At 38.4% G+C, this 9,559-nt stretch overlaps 1 long non-coding RNA gene across 1 annotated transcript; it reads right to left on the reverse strand.

Annotated features, from left to right (window-relative positions):
- On the reverse strand, positions 1 to 1,074 carry LOC307165734. Its single transcript, XR_013822535.1, has 5 exons — positions 962 to 1,074; positions 814 to 873; positions 644 to 718; positions 151 to 525; positions 1 to 74 (listed from the first exon to the last, which is right to left on the reverse strand). It is a non-coding gene; the product is annotated as an uncharacterized lncRNA (long non-coding RNA).
- Positions 1,075 to 9,559: the final 8,485 nt, after the last annotated feature.

Below are 9,559 nucleotides of genomic sequence, written 5' to 3' on the forward strand. Positions count from 1 at the left end.
GCCAGCACTTACAGACATGTTTTGAGGCACACAATCACAAATATTTTGAGGTTCTTGGATGGGTAACAAACATGCTAAAGAAAAAAAGAACATAATTAAAATATGACTTAGAATTTTAGACTTGTGTATTCATAAATATGTTTGTCTTACCTTGCTCACATAATGTGTGTTGGCCATTGATGTCCTTTACAACACTTGATGGAGGGATAGGTTTAAAGAAATTTTCTAAAAAATAATCTCTGTTATGCAAAGGAAGGTATTGGTGAGTTGACACATCACAGTTGTTGCAGTAATGTGGTTTTGGCAAACAGTCCTTGCACCTTATCACTGCTGCCTTCACTCTGCAGTGATCACAAGATATGCAATAAACCCTATCTGAGGCGAGCGAGCAATCCAAGAGTTTTTGTCTTGCTTCTATCCAATGGTTTTCAGACACCATTTGTCTTACAGTCCAGTTGTGAGATGCAGACATACTTTTCTCAGCATCATGGATAAGAGCATCATGGAGCTGCTGTAACTGTATATCTTGAAAGCCAAAATCATATATAAGAAAACAAATGGTCATAATCTAATTGTATTTTAATTTACCAAAACACAGATAATGATAAAAAAAATTACAAGATAGAAGTCTTTTGTAACTTACCAATAGCAGACTGTGCATTGATGCCTATATCTGAAGAATCCTCATTCATACAAGTCTCAGCAGCACTTGTATTTACTAGAATAAGTTACAAAAATGTGTCAGTAAAACCATTCCATTATTTTTGAATGTTTTTTTTTTTTAACTCTACAAAATGGACACAATCAACTTACCAGGATCAATCAAAGTTTGGTTGCTTGTTAATGGACGGACCACTGAAGCTTTGGATTTACCTGTACACCAGTGTAAAAGTGATAAGCCTCTATAAGATTTTTGAAAACAAGAACATTAAGAGAAAATAAACATGATATTGTCACTTACCCCCTTTTCCTTGTTTGGCTTCTCGTTTTGAATATACCAAAATACCTCTTTTGTCTCTTTTTTTCCATCTGATCATTGGAACGTCTTTCTTTTTCTTTTTAGGTCGTGATTTAAGAGCAGTCTCCTTCTAGCCATAAGAACTATGTTATCAGTATAAAATGCTACAAAACGAACAGTATCATCATTATTCTTAAACAGTTTAAAAGACCATTTACTTCCTGCAACTCTTGCAAATCAGCCATTATTTCATCGATGTCAAGTTCTAATTCCTTTTCCATGTCCTCTGCAGTTGGATCAGACAAATCATTGGAGGCCATTATTAAAGAATGCTTACCCCAGAGAATGTCTAATAGGAAGACGGGCTCTGCTTACCCCGGGTTTTTCTGAAGCGGAAGTCGTCATTGTTTTATAGCAGTGCATTAAATATATTTGTTGTCTTATTTGCTCAAATATCCAAAGGAAAACTCTACAGTAGTGTTTTCGCAACTTTAAAAAGAGGGGAAAAAAATTAAAGAAATTAATAAAAGCAGTCAGAAGGATGTCATTTTTGGATGACACCCTCACAGCAGCATTTACCATTTTTTTTTTTTGTGTGTGTGGTTTGATGCAAATGTAATATAATACAAAGTATAGTGTTATAAATGTGGGAAAGCAATTTACGATGCTGATCGTAGCCTACTCATCAAAGTCCGTGAATATTTACATTTGCTTACATTCACTGATAACAAAAGAATATACAAATATTCTGAGATCAATTACATTTGAGCAGTTCGCCTCTAGGCTATTTGTATGTTAAGTTCAAAATCTCCCAGTTTTAATTGCATGAAATGTCCCAAATGTGCACTAATGGGAGAGAACTGAAGCAAGCTTACTGAAAACAGAACAGATCAATTGATATTATGGGGTCAATATAACATTTTATGTACCAGGGTTAATTGAAGCTGGGAGTCCACTGCCCACTCGTAAACTTGCTGTACGTTTCACCGAGTACATAACAATCACCTGACTGAAACGTGAGGTCGTAACGTTCAGGCAAAATTTGTTCTTAATGCTTTCGATATCTTATTTTATATTCGGCTTACAGTTAACTCATAACTTACTCGATAGACACCAGAGACACAGCTATACAAATGAATAAAAGTGGGCTCGCCGTTCAAAAATAGTTTGCCAACTAGTTTTGTGGGGTTTGGTACGTAATCAACACGGCCATTATTGCGCGATTCCCTTCCGTTCAATTTCAGTAAAACACAGAAAACTAAAACATACAAATGGATTTTTTTAGAATTAATTGTTCCATTTGCGAGGCAATGCCATACTCTTTCGGTAAACACGTAAATTACCTCGGCGACTCTTTCGGTAAACACGTAAGTTAAGTTACCTCGGCGAAGTGCGATCCAGAGCCTATGCTCATCGGACGTCTATCCTCAGTCACGCAGCCTGGGCACCTCAGAAGAGTTTAAATAATTCAGAATTGATATTAAAATAAATGTGTCTACGTCGGAGTCCTCACATATTGGAGATCGTCGCTTTTATAACCTTTAATAAACACGCATCTGGAGCAGAGAATAATTGATACCACTTAGCGCCTCCAGTGGACGTTTCACCCGAAAAGTGCAGTGAAACGTACCTGGAGGTACGTTTTTCAGGTTTTGCAAAAATGTAGCCAGAGTAACGTATTTCCAATGAGACTGGGTTGGTTTTTCTCTACTGAGAGCACACTCTGATACTCTTAAAGGTGAATTTTTGTGTGTGAGGCAGAGAGCGGTAAGCATGGTATTGATCTGTAAAGCTACACATCTTTACAATGACATGGTTTTTGAAATAAATTCATCCTCACTACTTCCACCATCAGATGGCAGACCATCTAAAACGTCCACTGGTTGATACATCTCTGTCACGAATGTAGAGACACAGCCATCAGCCAGGGAGAACCTGCTGTTCTGTCCCATCATTCCAGTCATAGCACACAAAAGCACATGGCACTGGAGATCCAGCCTGCTTATTTAGTCAATGGGACCCTTCACAAGCTATTTAGTTGGATGAAAAGACCTATCATTTTACACCAAAGGGAATCTTTCCGAAGCAGCTATGGGGGCTTTTGCTAGCTGACAGCTCAGTACACTCATGATTAAGACATCCTAGTAACAATACACACCAATAGATTAATACGTTCCTCCCTTCGAAAAAGGCAAGGCTGTGAGTGCTACAGTACTTCAAATTCTAGGTCCCAGGAGCATCTTTGTTCTTGATGTCCTGTTTTGATTCATTAAACTGAAGCTCCATAGTATCCGTTAGCAGAGACAAACGCACCAGTTCACTTTATCTCTGTCCAACTAGCAGCCATAAGTCACAAAGGAAATGGCCTTCACAACTACAGCATGCTGTAATACCAGTCCACTGGGACAATTAACAAGCTTGATGCATGGCACTCCGAAACTAATTGTGTCTCTGTCTAGTGATACTGTATGTAGAGGAAAAAAAATATTCACTGAATTTAGAATATTTAGGATAATTTGGGTGTTTCCTCAACTATTTCATATGTTTCTGAAACATTTCTACCATTTCAAATGATGTTTTGTGCTTGATAATGATAATTGTAAAAAACAAAGAAATTATCAAATGGCAAACGTCTTTGTCTAGATAAGGATATTTCATTTATTTTGTGTATCCAAATTACACATTATTGACTGAAATGACTGAATAACAGTCATTATTTGTTACATTTATTTTCACAAATGACACAATAAACATTCAATATTGTTTAAAATACAAATAGAATGTTGCGTTTGTTTCATTGTTTTTGACTGTTTTACTATTTTAAGATTGAAAATTGTATCTGATAAGGGTAAAACAATAAAATCTATACATAAATGGCATTTGAAATATGGCAAAAATAAATGACGGCAAATTATTTTGGGGCCTCATTTATAAAACTTTGCGTAGGATTTGCGTCAGAAGTGGCATACGGATGAAACATAGGACGTGCGTACGCACAGAAATATTCGGATTTATAAAACCGTGCGCATGCACATCCTACGCAGTTTTCCCTTAATAAATCACAATCAATTCTAAATGTAGCGCAGCTTTTGCGGCTTCATGTCACGCCCATAGTTGCCCATAAATAGTCATCGATATTCATCGATCAATATTCATCGATTGCGAAATCATGGCAAACACAGAGAGGAAAACCAAGAAACGTAACTTCACTCAATGTGAAGTAGAAATTATCGTTGGCGAGGTAGAAAAGAGGAGTAAAATGTTGTTTGGAGGGCACAGTGTGGGCATTACTAATGCCAAAAATGCACTTGAGTGGCAAAAGGTTGCAGACGCCGTTAATGCTGCAGCCTCAACAACCTCGGACCGTGGCCGAAATAAAAAAGAAATGGTCGGACGTCAGTCGATGCAAAAAAGCGTCTAGCTTCCATCTCCAGTGTGTTTGCCACGAGTGGGGGAAAGGGGACACCGGAGCTGACCCCTCTTGATGAGAGACTGGCGGCAATTATTGGGGAATCCCTATTAAGTGGAGTGGTGACTGAGGCGGAGGGGGACACTGATGCGCCAGATGCACACACTTTCACACACTTTCACGTTTCTTCCATCTACCGACGGTGTCGCCATTTCTCATTTCACCCGTTTTTGTGCATACGCCTGGGTCAGAGTTTGCGTGAAGGACCGCACATTTTCCTGTCAAGTTTGCTTTTAATAAATACCAATTATTGCATAAAGAGCGGCATACACCTTCTTTTGTGCGTACGCAACGTTTATAAATGAGGCCCCTGGTCGTAAACTATAAGTTTGCAAAGTCTTGTTTATCCCTATTGTTGGCAATTCTATCTGATATTTCCCTTTGTGTTTTGACCTGTGCTGCTTATCTGTTTTGTTTCTTTGCCTGTCATTTTGGACTTGTTTACTTGGACTGTTTGACTCACTCTGTACCGACCTCTGCCTTTTTGTTGAACCTGCTTTTGTTTAGCTCAATAAACATCCTTGCAAATGAATCCACATCCGTCTTCCGAGTCTTCCAGGTTAGAGAAGACTTTGTCACCTATGGATCCAGTGGATGATTCGGCCCAAGCTACGTTTTCATCTTAAGCAGCCATGTTGATAAAACACGGCCATCCGCTCAACCGCCTCTCTGTCATCCAACCTGCCTCACCAGCCACTGAGATGGGACCCAGCATCAGCGCCATTATGGGTACTCTCCTGCTCGGATTCAGCATTCCAGGATGCTCCAGTATGCTGCCAAGAATTTATTCTGCAATGCTCCATTTACATCGCCCAACAACCACAAGCATTTGCGAATGGCCAGTTCCTCGATCACAAAAAGAACTACAACGAGTCCTTCAGCATTGTAGCAACACTTCTTACTTCTCTTCTCCGTGAGGTGGATGTCTCCGAGTGATTCTTTTCAATTACAGTTAAGCTGTTATTTCCTACACATACACTACTTGGGTAATAATTGAGAAACAAAAGCCTTAACAATTTGCGCTTGCGTATCAACTTCCAAGGGAACCAGGAGGATTTTTTTGACACCTTATTTTTTTCTTTGGTTTCTTTGATTTGTTATACACAACCTTGTCACGTGTTGAGTGTGTTTTGATTCATGTTTGTATTTCTGTTCTAGCGTTTTGCTGTCAGTGTGTTAATTAATTCAGTCTTCCTCTGTCCCCTGCCTGTTTGTATCTATGGTTTCTAATTGATTGTGTTAGTTCTGTTCAGGGGCCCGTTCTTCGTACGTTGCTTATTACATCCGAGATCAAATGACACATCCAAGATGATATCATCGTGCGAATCATGATCTGGCTAACTCGGTTCTTCGAACACACTTGCCGGATATGATTAGTATAGCTGGATTGAGTTATCTGAGATAATTGCGCGTTCATGCTAAGTTTAAAAGGGGATATGTATCGATAGTAGAAACATTGATCAGCAATGCTGCTATTGGCTGTTCAGCGTGGCCAAAGAGCGCGCTCAGTTTTTCTCCTCAGCAGAGCAAGAACTAATAGTCGAAGTTTATTCGGAATTTTAATGTTTAATCAAAACGCCAGGGAACACCTCAAAGTCTGCAAAAGCCAGGAGAGAGGGCTGGCAAAAAGTAGCAGACAATTTAAATCCGTTAGAAGTGGCCATGTTAGATGTTTTTATCACTTATTAGCCTATATTTTTGTATTTTAATAATTGTATAATTACTTTGTTCATTGTAATGTCAGTCACCACACTAGAACATGGGAACAAATAAAAGTGAAGTACAAAAATATTCTACATAATGGTAATTTATTTATTTATTAATTTATTATAGTCTCTTTTATAAAACGCACTGTTAAATAAATGGTGTTCTGTTTATAAAAGCAACCAAGAAAAAGGCTGAGAAAAAAATAGAAAAGATCTTAGTAGCCTACACTGTAAATTAATTTCTGCTGTATTAAATTAAGGCCGTATAGTCATTTCAACTGTTAAATCTTGAGTAATGATGAATTGCTTTGACTTGTGAAAGTGAAAACTGATAAACTTATGTTAATGTAAAAATATTTTGCCATGAGTTATTGATCACATTTTCCCCAGTGTAGTTCATTGTAATGACATTGTGTTTTCCTCTTTTGTGCACTTTTACATAATTCACCAACACTTGTATCTGTTCCCAAGAAAGTGGTGGCTGAAATATGTGCAGTAAGTGGACATTTTCTAACTTTCCAAAGGAAAGAAAGTATAAGACTTACTTTGTAATGTCCATTTGTTTCCATTCCACTGGACAGTGAATAAACCCTATCAGATAACTGTCATATGGAGGAACTAGCCTACCTGCAAGTGCATAAATAATTTTACTTCATTTATACTCGTATGCTTTATGGCTGCAATATAAGTTGCAGGATTCCACATCTACAGAAAGGCCTACAGAAGAGTCTGCACAGACAGAGGAGACATAGGCCTACAGGTGGGCAGTGTATAGACAACTTTTCCTTTTTATTTGTTGCATGAGGCATGTGTCTAATATCTCTTGTTGCAGGCACTTGCACTGGCTTTTCTTTACAAAGAACAATTAAAATAAAACTCAAGGAACTAAGCATATTTGTCTTTTATTAAACATTTAATGAAAAGTGTTTTTTTGTGGCAATGTTGTGTAATATGGCACATGCAACAATGTCACAGGCCCTGTCAGGTGTGCAACCCTCAGACTTTTCAGACACTGAAATCTTCCCTTTAGTTAGCCAAAGTTCATTTCATTGTGTGCCTTTGTCCTGGTGCTGCATTGTAACTGGTTTGGGTCAGGGAATGGGGTCATAAAACACCTGTCTGCAGGCAGGAACATGTCATAATCACCTATGAAAAAATGCAGTTCTGTTAGGATCAGCATAAGTGTATGTAATCAGCCCGGTCTCACCCCAAAACGTCACATACTGACGCGTCTTGACCATACGGCAACATACGACGAAAAGGGTACCCCTAAAACGTCCATATGAGACGAAGACATAAGCGCACCAGCAGCGCCTCTTAGCGGTACCCTAGCCTAACGCATACCTAAACCTACCCATAACCCGAATCGTCACATATGGACGTTTTAGGGGTACCCTTTTCGTCGTATGTTGCCGTATGGTCAAGACGCGTCAGTATGTGACGTTTGGGGGTGAGACTGTGTTAATGTAATACAGTGAGCTTGATATTTAATTGTGGAACTTTTCTTACCACTTTCAAATAATGTGCATAAATGTGAATCTCTGAAAATTCTTAAGTCATGCACAGATCCTGGCCATTTTGCTTTCACATTTGTGATATGGAAGATTTTAGTCAACTGCCTTTTTTTATTTTATATAATATTACTAATCTGGAATATTAAGAATCACAATAGTAACTGGGCAGCACATTTACATTGTGAATCCCCTTTCTGTTCACATAATCCCCTTCATTGAGGCCTTGATGGCAGTCAATGGTAGCCTATAGTCTATGGTAGCCTACCAATCACGTTAGTGAAGCCTGAGTGACATATCTGTAATCGGCATGGTCATGATTGTATGATCTTCATAAAAAATTATGATAGCCTAAAAAAAAAAAAATAAAAAAAAAACACTGCTTTACAACATTGGGTCTTAAGTGGCTTGGAAATGCCACAAAAAAAAACCAAAAAAAAAACTAAATCTGTCTTTTAAACATAAAAGCGACAAAAAACGTCAATCTCACGAATCACGAGAAAAAATATATATCTCAGAAAGAAAGTGCACTATCGCGCTGCGCTGGACTTCCCGTATCAGCTCCGCTTATGAAGCGGGGATCTAATCCTGTTAACATGAAATAAACCTGCTCCCGAGCAAGTTTAAGTTTGCGCACATGTTGCTATGACAGCAAGTCCAGGATGAGCGTCGAAGAACCAAACAATCCAAGATCATGCCAAATCGCCAACAATCAAATCCAGCTAAGTGAGTTAGCGACATACGAAGAACGGACCCCAGGTGTGTCTTGTTAATTAGGTCCTCAGTTCTCTATCTATTTATACCCTCAGTTAGCTTCTGGTCTTTGTCTTGCATTTCTGTAATCAGGTTGTATGTGGTTGTTTCTTTTATTGAATAATTCTCCTGTTTATTGTTTTGCTCAATATTAAATTGAATACTCAATTCTCCTAGAGTATCTCGTTCATCATAAGCTTTAATTATAGCCACTCAGCGTGACAAACCATGTACTCCAAGTATTGAATTGTTCCCAATTCATTCAGTGTTGTAGGGACAAGACCTTTATACATTTGTTTCTAGTATTTGTATATTTAATGTTCTGTGTGCAATAAATGAGCTGGCTGGTAGCTGGTTTAATACCATATGGTCCAAAATTTATTTATATCTATTAATGTTACGTAACGTGGTAGTGGAAATAGCACGAAGACAAAGGAGGATGAAAATAATTGTCTTTAATGACAAAACACAGAAACCAGGAGAATACCACACTTAACATTAACGAGAAGGGAGAACACCGGGTCTATATACAGTACACAGAGCAAACAAAAGGAACTTAATTTGATAATTAACAGGACACAGGTGAAGGAGATGACTAATTAGACAGGGAAAAATGGGTCACAGGACTAAACCAAAAACACGATGAAACAAAGGAGACAGACCATACATGTAAAAATTAATACTATTCTGTGTAATATACTACTTGTGGTGTTATATACTGACCTCTGTTACAGACATTTTTGGTGAGCCAGGAAGGAAGATAATTACAACCTGAGCACAAGTTATTTGATTGAACTGGATTCAAGTGATGTCCGTAGTGATGATGCTGGTTCATATGTGACATCTTCTGACTAGAGCACTTCCATCCTGCAAAGGTTCAAAACAAAATCGCAACCTAAAAGACCAAAATGAACTCTATCATACCTAATTCATACAGAACATCTGATCAAGTTGTGAGGAAAAAGACCCCAAAGTCTGCATTGAATGCACTTCCCCTGATAAATTAAACCCACCTGAAGTGCAATGCATAGTTGTCGAACATGTCAAAATGACACTTCTGCAGTGCAGGCACATCCAAAATGGCTGTGTTCCTTCTCTGGGCGAGTTCCACAACCCCCAGGTGAAGCTGACTTTGATACATAGTGCCTCCATGTTGACCTTT

The sequence above is a fragment of the Squalius cephalus genome (assembly GCF_949319135.1).
Source record: "Squalius cephalus genome assembly, chromosome: 10".
NCBI classification, from domain to species: Eukaryota; Metazoa; Chordata; class Actinopteri; order Cypriniformes; family Leuciscidae; genus Squalius; species Squalius cephalus.